The sequence below is a fragment of the Suncus etruscus genome, chromosome 10 (assembly GCF_024139225.1).
Source record: "Suncus etruscus isolate mSunEtr1 chromosome 10, mSunEtr1.pri.cur, whole genome shotgun sequence".
NCBI lineage: Eukaryota > Metazoa > Chordata > Mammalia > Eulipotyphla > Soricidae > Suncus > Suncus etruscus.
This window is the reverse complement of record NC_064857.1, coordinates 111067745-111080562: the sequence shown is the minus strand read 5'-3', so window position 1 is coordinate 111080562 and position 12818 is coordinate 111067745. Positions and strand designations below refer to the sequence as shown.

At 40.7% G+C, this 12818-nt stretch overlaps 1 protein-coding gene across 1 annotated transcript in view; it reads left to right on the top strand.

Annotated features, from left to right (window-relative positions):
- The window catches only part of EEPD1 (endonuclease/exonuclease/phosphatase family domain containing 1), a 108611-nt gene that overhangs the window by 50027 nt on the left and 45766 nt on the right, over positions 1-12818 (top strand). The gene's annotated exons all lie outside the window — the stretch shown is intronic.

The following is a 12818-nucleotide window of genomic DNA, read 5'->3' as shown; positions in this document are numbered from 1 at the left end:
GAAGGCTTGGGTCATTGGATATTATGCCTACTGGAACTGGGATCAGCCAAGTGTAAAGCAAGTACCTTTCCCTCTGTACTGTGTCCAGCCTCTGAGCTCAAATTTGAATGAAGGCTTTGCTCTTACTGTGGAATGTAACCTTGCTGTGTCTTCTAACTGCTAATAATGTGTTGTCCTTGTGATGCTGAGCAAAGAAAATTAGTGTCTGGAACGGCCAAGTGAAAAAATTCCCCCCTCCCCTTTAACCCTCTAAATAAAGAATCTGTCTCAATCTCAATTATTCTTTTGTTTTTGTTTTTTAGACTACACCCAACAGTGCTCAGAGGTTACTCCTGGCTCAGGAGTGGCTCAATGATCATTCCTGGCAGGCTCAGAGTGGCATATAGGAAGCCAGGAATGGAACCTGGGTTGGCCGCCTACAAGGCAAATGCCTTACCTGCTTTTGTTGCAGCCCACAGATCTTAATTCTTACAAAAAAAGAGGCAGATACTTTTTCTCAGTTTGAGAAAGAATTTTCTCCCTTTTGTTTAAAACAACATGATACTTCATTTAATCCTTTCTTTTTATCAGTGGGACTTGAATTTTGAATAAATGATATAGCTTTGAGCTTATCTAAGAATCAGTTATGTAGTACTAAAAGAAACACCTGACCATCAGACACACGTAGTTTTTAGAAACTCTCCTCCCCTGCACTCAGGCCTTAGCTCCAGGCAGCATTCACTCCATTAGGGAATCTTTTGAGGGGCCGAAGTGTGTCTTACGGTACAAAAAATACAGTATATCTTGTACTCATTCTTGCATATCTTGCCTTCACTTTGAAGGATGAAGAACAGAATAGTGTTGCCTGTTCAATGCAAGAAAAGTTATAATAGTCTTGGGTAACTAGAATTGATCTATTTATTAATAGTGACATAAGTAATAGAATTATTCACTAGTAATAATTGAGATGTTAATAGACCTGACATTGTGAAATCTGCACTCCATTACTCTACTTTGACAAGAACATTTGAAGACTACGGGTTAGTCATTAAAACCTATTTAAGTGATTGAAAGACAAGTTTAGTTTTTAAAAATAGAAGCTTTATTTTTTTTTTTTTAGTTGTTTTTGTTTTAGAGCCACATCTGGCAGTGCTCAGGGATTACTGCTGGCTCTGCATTTAGGGATCACTCCTAAGGAGGCTCAGGGGTGGAGGGAATCATTTGTGGTGCTGGGAATCAAACCCTGAATCAGACATGCACAAGGCAAACAACCTGCCCAATGTACTAGCTCTCTGACCCCCAAAACCTTATACTTCTTATTTTTCTATATATAAGTTTCTAAGAAAGAATTATGTACTAGGTCATGTCCATGTCTATTTAGATAAAACTCAGTTACTATCTTTTGTTGTTTTTTGTTTGTTTGTTTGTTTGTTTTTGTTTTTTGTTTTTTGTTTTTCAGGCCACACCCATCTGATGCTCAGGGGTTACTCCTGGCTAAGGGCTCAGAAATTGCCCCTGGCTTGGAGGGACCATATGGGATGCTGGGGGATCGAACCGCGGTGGCGATCTTTCCTTGGCTAGCGCTTGCAAGGCAGATACCTTACCTCAAGCGCCACCTCGCCGGCCCCTCAGTTACTATCTTTTGAGTATCTGCTATTTATTCTAGAAAGCAGTGTCTTACAGGAAGTGTCATTTTATGGAATTTCACAATAACCTTATCAAGCATACTCAGAATTCTGAGTTTATAGGTGAGAAAATTCAATCTTTGAAAACCCTTTTATTTTGTGGGGGGTTCACCCCTGGTGGCGCTCAGGGGTTACTCTGGGCTCTGAGTTCAGAAATCGCTCCTGGCAGGCATGGGGGACCAAATGGAAAGCTGGGATTGGAACCACCATCCGTTCTGGACTGGCTACTTGCAAGGTTGCTTGCTGTTTGCAAGGCAAAAGCCCTACCACTGTACTCTTAAAATAAGTTTCATCTGACTCTCTCATGTCACAGTGGCTACACACACACACACACACACACACACACACACACACACACAAAGAGGCTGGTCATTTCTTTCCCTGTTTTAATTTGTATATACTCATCACCTCTATATCTATTATTTCTTATTAAAAATAAAATTTTAATTGAATCACCATGAGTTACTCAGTTACAAAGTTGTCTATGATTGAGTTTTAGTAATACAATGTCCAATACCCTTCATCAATGCACATTTCCCATTACCAGTGTCCCCAGCTTCTACCCACCCTCCCCCATGACTTCCCTACTACCTGACTCTGTGGCAGACATATATCTCTCTTTCTATCTCTCCTTTGTTTTCTCTTAGACACTGTGGTTTGAAATATTGTTACTGAATCATTTTAGTACATGTGCTGCCAAAGGGAGCACTAGTGATACTGAATTGTTATGTTATAACAATTGTTACTGTTATCATTTATATCACTTATTCCCTTTCCATTCCCAGTTCTTGTGCAGACTGTCTATACCTATGATCTATTGTATGACTATACACATAACTATTTCATCACCATGTAACTATAATTTATTATAATTATTGTCTATCATTGACTTTATATTCCAGTTTATAGTTTATATAGTAGACAGTTGCATATTCTATACACACCACATCGCATCATCTGACTGAGCTTGGTAGAGATCCCTGTCCCCAGTGGGACACGTTGAAACCCATCAAATGGTTTATAAGAATCAGTGTCCTCAGCAAAAGCGGTACTGAGAGGAAAATTTACAGCTTTGCAAGCACACATCAAGAAAGAAGAAGGGGCATACCTGAATAGCTTAATGACACAACTCATAGAATTAGAAAGTGCTCAACAGAAGGAACCAAAAATAGGGAGACAGAGGGAAATAACAAAGCTGAGAGCAGAAATCAATGAAGTGGAAACCCAAAAAACAATCCAAAAGATCAACGAAAGCAGAAGTTGGTTCTTTGAAAAAATAAACAAGATTGATAGACCACTGGCAAAACTAACAAAGAAAGAGAGAGAAAAACTTGATAACTCATATTAGGAATGAAAAAAGAGAGATCAGTACTGATATGACAGAGATTCAAAGGGTAATCAGAAACTACTTTGAGAAACTCTATGCCACTAAAAATGAGAACCTGGAAAAAATGGATAAATTCTTGGATTCTTATAATCTTCCACGGTTGAATGAAGAGGATGTAGCATATCTAAACAACCCCATCACTCCTGAGGAAATTAAGACAGTACTCAAATGTCTGCCCAAAAACAAAAGCCCAGGCCCAGATGGATTCACTAATGAATTCTTTCAAACCTTTCAAGAGGAACTACTACCAATCCTGGCAAGACTCTTTCATGAAATCCAAGAAATGGGAACACTTCCAAATAGCTTTTATGAAGCCAGCATCACCTTGATACCTAAACCAGACAGAGATGCTACCAAAAAAGAAAATTACAGACCAATATTGCTGATGAACACAGATGCAAAGATCCTCAACAAAATCCTGGCAAATAGGATTCAATGCCTCATTAAGAAGATCATCCACCATGATCAAGTTGGTTTCATCCCAGGAATGCAAGGATGGTTTAACATCTGTAAATCTATCAACATCATACACAACATCAACAACAAGAAAAATAAAAATCGCATGATCATATCAATAGACACAACACCCATTCTTGATCAAAACTCTCAGCAAGATGGGAACAGAAGGAACCTTTCTGAATATAGTTAAGGCCATCTACGACAAGCCAGTGGCAAATATTATCCTCAATGGAGAAAAACTGAAAGCCTTCCCTCTAAATTCTGGCACAAGACAAGGCTGTCCTCTCTCACCACTCCTATTCAACATAGCACTGGAAGTACTTGCTATAGTGATTAGGCAAGAAAAAGATATCAAGGGAATCCAGATAGGAAAGGAAGAATTCAAGCTCTCACTGTTTGCAGATGACATGATACTCTACTTAGAAAACCCTAAAGACTCTACCAAAAAGCTTCTAGAAACAATAGCCTCATATAGCAAGGTGGCAGGCTACAAAATTAACACACAAAAATCAATGGCCTTCCTATACACCAATAGTAATAAGGAAGAAATTGACATTAAGAAAACAACCCCATTTACAGTAGTGCCACACAAACTCAAATATCTTGGAATCAACTTGACTAAAAATGTGAAGGACCTATACAAAGAAAATTATAGAACTTTGCTCCAAGAAATAAGAGAGGACATGTGGAAATGGAAACACATACCCTGCTCATGGATTGGTAGGATTAACATCATTAATATGGCAATACTCCCCAAATCATTGTACATATTTAATGTGATCCCTCTAAAGATACCCATGACATTCTTCAAAGAAGTGGATCAGGCACTTTTGATATTCATTTGGAACAATAAACACCCTATATAGCTAAAGCAATCATTGGGAAAAAGAATATGGGAGGAATTACTTTCCCCAACTTTAAACTTTACTACAAAGTGATAGTTATCAAAACAGCTTGTTATTGGAATAAAGACAGGCCCTCAGATCAGTGGAATAGGCTTGAATACTCTGAGAATGTTCCACAGACATACAATCACTTAATTTTTGATAAAGGAGCAAGAAATCCTAAATGGAGCAAAGAAAGCCTCTTCAACAAGTGGTGTTGGCATAACTGGCTTGCCACTTGCAAAAAATTGAACTTAGACCCCCAGTTAACCTCATGTACAAAGGTAAAATCCAAATGGATTAAAGACCTCGATATCAGACCCGAAACCATAAGATATATAGAACAACACTTAGGCAAAACACTCCAGGACATTGAGACTACAGGCATCTTCAAAGTGGAAACTGCACTCTCCAAGCAAATGAAAGCAGAGATTAACAGATGGGAATATATTTAGCTGAGAAGCTTCTGCTCCTCAAAGGAAATAGTGCCCAGTATACAAGAGCCACCCACTGAATGGGAGAAACTATTCACCCAATACCCATCAAATAAGGGGCTAATCTCCAGAATATACAAGGCACTGACAGAACTTTACAAGAAAAAAACATCTAATCCCATCAAAAAATGGGGAGAAGAAATGGACACACACTTTGACAAAGAAGAAATACAAATGGCCAAATGACACATGAAAAATGCTCCACATCACTAATCATCAGGGAGATGCAAATCAAAACAACTATGAGGTACCACCTCACACCACAGAGATTGGCACACATCACAAAGAATGAGAACAAACAGTGTTGGCGGGGATGTGGAGAGAAAGGAACTCTTATCCACTGCTGGTGGGAATGCTGTCTAGTTCAACCTTTATGGAAAGCGATATGGAGATTCCTCCAAAAACTGGAAATCGAGCTCCCATACGATCCAGCTATATCACTCCTAGAAATATACCCTAGGAACACAAAAATACAATACAAAAACCCCTTCCTTACACCTATATTCATTGCAGCACTATTTACCATAGCAAGACTCTGGAAACAGCCAAGATACCCTTCAACAGATGAGTGGCTAAAGAAACTGTGGTACATATACAAATGGAATATTATGTAGCTGTCAGGAGAGATGAAGTCATGAAATTTTCCTATACATGGATGTACATGGAATCTATTATGCTGAGTCAAATAAGTCAGAGAGAGAAAGACGCAGAATGGTCTCACTCATCTATGGGTTTTAAGAAAAATGAAAGACATTCTTGCAGTAATAACTTTCAGACACAAAAGAGAAAAGAGCTGGAAGTTACAGCTCACCTCATGAAGCTTACCACAAACAGGGATGCGTTTAGTTTGAGAAATAACTAGATTTTGAACTATCCTAATAATGAGAATGTAGGAGGGTAATAGAAAGCCTGTCTAGGTACAGGCGGGGGTTGGGTGGGGAGGAGGGAGATTTGGGACATTGGTGATGGGAATGTTGCACTGGTGATGGGTGGTGTTCTTTACATGACTGAAACCCAAAAAACACAATCATGTATGTAATCAAGGTGTTTAAATAGAAAATATATTTTTAAAAAAAGAATCAGTGTCCTCATCTGTTCCTGTATCTTAAGGCAACGTGATGGAGGTTTCACACCAGGAAGTCAATGAATGCTCTAGCTCTTCACAACCCTCTCTAGATATACACTAGCTGGCCCTTTTCCCTCCCCCTCCTTAGCTGTATGAAACAAAAAATTTTGTTTGGTTCCTTTTTCTTCCTGGTTCTTGGCACACAAGAAGTGCTCAGTAAATATTTGTTGAGTAAGCAAAAAGTGCTAAGTACTTTTCAATGACAGATTGAGTTCGATCCTTGTTTTATATGAATGAGCATTGCATAAGCTGCTTAATGTTTCAGAAACTGTACAGTCCAAGTTGAAATCTTTGCTGTGTCAGTGAGGATAAAATATCTTCAAATCAGGAGTGATAAAATAAATATGGCCAGATATAAATCATAAACAATCCTGAATACTTACCTTACTTTTGGAGCCTAACTCTAAATGAAATAATACAGACTTAGCATTGAGCATAGGATTGATTCCCTGATAGAGCACTACTTCCTTTCCTTTTCCCTCAAAATAGGAGTGGGAAATACAAACTTTTCCCAAGGGCCACTGTTTCTAAGGTTGGCACTTTTTCCACCTCTGAGAGCATTTTGTCCTTGACTTTTAGTTCCTCCAACATCCCAGAGACATAAACGTCAGGGGTTTGGGTCTGATTATTCAGCCAACAACTATGTGATAGGTGCTTCCTGGGGTGGAAGGTCCCTCTGTTCAGCATCAGCTCCATGATCATTTTCCTTCTGCACCCTGAGCCTTTGGAATATGTCCCAGGCCTCCAAGTTGCCCTGAACTGAATGAGGAGGTTAAAAAATGTAATATGGCCTAGATATTTATTTAAAGGTTGGTGGGTTTTTTGGAGTTGAAATATATAGTAAGTTTTTCTGTTTATGTTAATTAGCCTATGAGTACATTAATTTTGCAATATGCTGTTTTGCTTAGTTTCCATTTCCAAGAACCTGTGGGTAATATTAAGTGAGTGCTAGCTCTGGAAGTCTGAAAGATCCACGTCTGTTATCATAAGGCATTCAGCCAGAGCTTCCTGTGCCCTCTTCTTTGGATGTCTGCATTTCAGTCTTTTGTGGGGTCTTTTCTTCCAAATGTCCCAGGAAAGCAGTTGCCTTATCTTTTGACCCTTGTCTCCTGCTCTGAAACCAGGCCTTAAATATTTTATCTAGGCATGATTTATCTAGGCAAGGTGTTTATAATGGTGTGTACTGGCCATTCCTAGGATGTTTGATTATCATCAGATAGTTCCTAGGTTAATGACAGACTATGTGGATGTCAAGGACTAACTCACCACATTCTGAATAAACTTAGGGAATACAAGTCTATTGTAGACATACCTGGAAGGAAGACAGACTAACACAATAAATTGAATGGTTAGAAAACCCTTCACCAGGGCCGAGAGATGGCGTGGAGGTAAGGCACTTGCCTTTCATGTAGAAGGACGGTGGTTCAAATCCCGGCATCCCATATGGTCCCCCGTGCCTGCCAGGAGCGATTTCTGAGTGTAGAGTCAGGAGTAACCCCTGAGTGCTGCTGGGTATGACCCCCAAACCAAAAACAAAACAAACAAAAAGAAAACCCTTCACCAGTATTCAAATATAGAAAAGAATGATGATAATTATCTTCACTTTATTTTTGTTTGCTTTGGGTTTTTTTGTTTGTTTGTTTGTTTTTGTTTTTGGTAGGTTGGGGAAAGGGATTTTTTGTCAGACCCAATAGTATTCAGGGATTGCTTCTAGCTTTGTGCTCAGTTATTATTCTCAGCAGTGCTTAAGGGGCCAGATGGAATATGGGATATTGAACCCAGGTTGTCCACATTGCAAGGTAAGTGTCCTACCCACTGTGCCATTGCTCCAATCCCAGAATTTTCTGTGTTAACACATGTGTGTTTCATGATTTCATATCACTTTGGCATAGGTTTGAGGTTTGATTATGGGAAATATTGAAAGTTCTGATTATCACAAAAGTTTACAAACTCTCAACAAAGTTGGGGGGGTTATGTTTCAATACAGTAATCTTTTTGCTCATTGGAGTTGTCATTTGTGAACAACCAATCAGAAACTAGTCAAAAAAATTCCCAGATATACCAGTGTTTAGGAAAATAAAGAGACATGCTTCTCTTTGCCATGAACTTTAAAGATGTATTGTTAGACCTCCAGGGGTGGAACAGTTACCCTAGATAAGTAGCATTGACTCTGGAATCAGTCAAACCAGATCACAAATTAAATTAGGATATGCCAGGTGATCAAACAAATCCAAATGTCAAAAAATGTTGTTAGGATATCTGTAGTCATATTTTGGATGTAAATACTAGAATGTTGTTTGTAGAGATCCAGAAGACAAGAGATTATAAAGTGTGTTATGATGTTTGTCTGAAATAACTTGGTACCAAAAACTGTTTTCTTTTTAATTCTACTCTTTAGAGATAAGTAGAACAGAAAATAATAGCCTAATGGCTAGTTGAAGGCATCAAATACCAGCAGTAACTATGTTCAGACAAGCTTGACATTTACTCTGAGCTGACTCATCCTTATTCTGCTCTGGGCCTCAAGACACCAGTCCCCTCTCTCTCCAGTGGCTGTGCTCTTCAGGCTCCTTAAAGTTCTTCTCTTCGAGCAGAAGCCTCTAGCTTTGGGATTCTTGTGAACAGTGAGTAGGAATAGCACGCAGACCATCAGAAGTCTCTAGAGTGACAGCTTACTGTTTACAGCTCACAGAAGCCCAGTAACAGCATCCATGTCCCAAGAGCAGCCCCAGAAACTAAACTTTAGCAAAGCATGATCCAAGTTTATATACTTTGTTTCCCTGCCCCTTAGCTGCTTCTGCTCTCTGATTGGTTATGCATTATGTAAATGAAAGACAAGAAGCTAATGAATCTTGATTGGTTCCAAAATAATTAACCAGATTGGCTGTATACCACCCAATCAGGTCACTTATATAACAACTAGTCAGGTTGACTACATTATCTGCTCACATTGTATATAGAGAAATGCTCACCTCTCTCATTTCTACCCTGTTGTAACATTAGTGGGTGGTATTACTTGGACAAATACATCAACCTCAGAGCCTGTCTACACTAAAATCAAACCATAAAGGGTATCATGGGAAGATCCAAAAGCAAGCATCACTTCTAATACTGGAGTTAAAGGAACAGACCTCATAAAGCTCACCAAAGAGGGGCCAGAGCGACAGCATAGCAATAGGGCATTTGCTTGCACATGTCCAGCTCCAGATAGACCCCAGTTTGATTCCCGGCATCTCATTTGGTTCCCCATGCTTGCCAGGAACAATTTCTGAGCACAGAGCCAGGAGTAATCCCTGAGTGCTGCTGGGTGTGACCCAAAAATTAAAAAAAAAAAAAAAGTATCAAATGAGTTTTTTTTTAAATCACAAAATGTATGTACAGGTTACTTTCTGTAACCATTGAAAGCCAGAATTACCTGGAAGCAATCCTCTACCACAGAAGACCTACACTGCTCAGACTTCGACCTGCTCAAAAGAGACTTCCCTTAACACTGAGAAGACTTAACAACAACAACGACCTGCTTACAGGACAGGGCTCCCTGCATTGCCCTTTGATTGTGAGGTGAAAGGAGAGGATGCTCCACATCCTGACTTCAATGTAAGATATGCAGATTCCAGGATCTTTAATACAGAAACATGATACCAACAACAGAGACTGTGTGAAAAATAAAAGTGTATTGGCACTACAGACAATGTATTGGATTGGACGATCTAACTTGCCTGGAGCCTAGACTTGGTCTTGTGCCAGGAAACTTCAGGGGTCAGGTCTCTTTGTACTTAGGCCAAGGTTATTTCTTTCCATGTCCCTCATATTTTGGTGGGCCTATGCAAACAACAATTGCCACTCTAACACCACTTTTACTGTGCTCCTTTGACTCTAATCCTTAAAAAGAACTCACTTAAAATTTGAGGTTAACTTAAGCTAATATGCATGTAAATGGAAATGTAAGAAAATACTATGCCTGTAATGTTTAAGGAGTTACATAAGTTTTATGGCTTTAGATTGCCTTGTGTACTGTTAAGAAATATTATAATGTGTTACAATCTGGGGACTTGAGGGACAAAGTAATTGTACATGGATTCTGTCTTATTTATCTTAATGTTCTTTGGCTGAAATTTCAAAGTTAAGATATCAGCAAGGGGACTTCTGAGAATTATGTTATGGGTGATTGTCCTTCCACTGTAACTTTACCTTGTCCTCTTTCTTTGCACCCTTGTTCTCTTAATAAAAATAAAAAAAAATTAAAAAAAAAAGAAAGCCAGAATTATAGAAAATTTAAATCATGACATGAAATCTCAGGACATGGAGAGCTAATGAGACTGACTTCCAGGGTGGGGATAGTATAGTGGGTGCCAGATACAGCTTTGACACTGGGTAATACATGGACCCTCACATCTCTGGGTGGAGCCCTGGAGGTCCCCAGTGCTGCTGGGGTGACTCGGTATCCCTAGCACCACATAGCACACACAAAACACATTGTACACACAGCACACACAGTCCAACACAACACATAGAGTGCACACAACACAGCACATGCACAGCCTGGCAGTGAAGTCCATAGAACTGTGGAGACCCAAACTTGCAACTGTCCAAATGAAACTTGAACCAACGGCAAATATCCGTAGAGGAGAATCTATGTCCTTAGATGCAATAAATCACTAAAGAAATGTAATCAAATGATGTTAGTGAAAGGAGTTACTTAAATAAGTGTGAATGAACTAAAGGTTGGGCTGAATCAATTAGAAGACATTCGTTAAGCTGTGGTATTAATTTTATTTTTTCCAGAAGACTGACAAAATAGAACAATTTCTCACAAATGTTTTTTGTTTTTTTTTTTTTTCTGAATGAAACTATGTGTGTATACAGTGAAGAATGAGGAGTGGAGTGCAAGCAAAGAACAGGTGTGGCTTCTGCTGGAGTTTCCAGAAGGTTCCTTGGGTGAAAGTCAATGCAGCAGTCACCATGCGCAGGCTCTGCTGTTTTATTCTTGGGCACAGTGCAATTGTGAGAGCAAATACCTCAGTCTGCCACACTGGACCTTCTCACCAATGTCAGTAACGTTCCATGCAGCGTCAGTTACTCTCGGTTGTTACATATCATGTGCTACAGTGGTATGAATATAGAGCTTTTTCAAATGAGAGGGAAAATAAAACAGCAGACAGCGTTAGCAGTGTTTAAGTCTTTCTCTAGCCTGCTGTGTGATATGTGAGCCAAAGTTGGATTTTATGACCATGAAGAGGGGAAGGAACGAGATGCTATTAAAAAGTTCCTCCTGTATAAATATTTCCCAGTGGTTATTTCAGAAGCAGTTCAAATTTCTGAAACCTGACCTGCAACTGGAAACTCCCAACTTAGCAGCTCCGAGGTTGGAATCTGAATTCATATGTTGGAGATCAGAATGTGCTGAGGAGTGGCTGATGGCTCTGCCCAGTCTGCAGACATGCTCTATGAAAGGGGTTGTTCTCCACAGTGCAGAGCACCAGCCATGGGTGCCAGGACCTTGAGGGGGCCACCAAGAATAAATAGCCTTGTGATTGAAGGACTGGGGCAAGGGCAGTCAGCACTGAGTGGTAATTTTCTCTCTGAAAGGAAGGTGGTAGGTAGGTCAGGTATATTTGAGAACCCATGTACTGTTCAAGTCTTATATGTCTACCCAAACTGCTGTCCGTGGCACTGCAGCCTGCTGACAGCATCTCTTTGTGATTGGAGAAACAGATATGGCATGAGTTAATGGGTGAATGACATCTGGGACCTGCACTGGGGCTTGGATGATCTTTGAATGTTTTCCACAGGCCAGTCAAGACTGTACAGCAGGTAGGGGATTTGCTTGTCAAGCTGCCTTCTTGAGTTTGATCCCAGACAACACATATCCCTGAGTCCTACAGAGACTCACGGAGGCCCTCACCTGCTCCTCTGCTTTCCCTGTGCCACCGCCTGCCCTCTGGGTCTTTCTCTCCTCGTGGGAGGTGGGCCAGGAGAGCCACACCCAGCAACGCTCAGGGGTTGCATTCAGTGATTACTCCTGATGGTGCTCAGGGACTAATAGGATGCTGGGATTGGAATACCCAGGCCAACTGTGTAAAAGCTCTACCTCCCTGGATTTTGCTTTTAAAGCTAGAAGGACCACGCTATCCCCCAATTCCTTTCTATCTCCCTACAGTTAGTCTGTTCTCCTTGTGCCTCTGTGAATGCTCACTGTACTGCACCTCAGCCCCCCCCCACACACACACACAGCAGTTTCAGTGCTTGTGTTCATGCATGGGACACAGTGGAGCTGTGAGGGGATTTTACCTTTGGGCGTCCATCGTCTCAGACTGCCAGGGAGAAGACTGAACAGCAAAGCGTTCCCTTCCTTGTCTCCCTCTGAATTTGTTTATGTTTCTTCCATGAAACAGCTGCAGATTGCTTGGAGGATTTGGGGGATGGTGCAAAGACCCCCCCCCAAAACAGCAAATATGGTGCATGACACCCCACCCTCCATAATGTAGTGAATGCAGTTTTTGCCACTTCACACCACAGGTCAGGTCACTGAGAACAGTCACGGGGTGGGCAGCCCTCAGCACCTTGTGCTCACACTACTCCTTATCCAAGCAGCCCTTCTTCCACCTCCAGGCAGCCACTGCTGCTTTCTGCCACTTCCACTGACCACACCAGGGGCCTCATGTAATGGAGTTAGAAAATACCACTGATGGGGCCGGAGAGATAGCTTGGAGGTAAGGTGTTTGCCTTTTATGCAGAAGGTCATTGGTTCGAATGCCGGCATCCCATATGGTCTCCCAGGCTGCCAGGGTGATTTCTGAATGC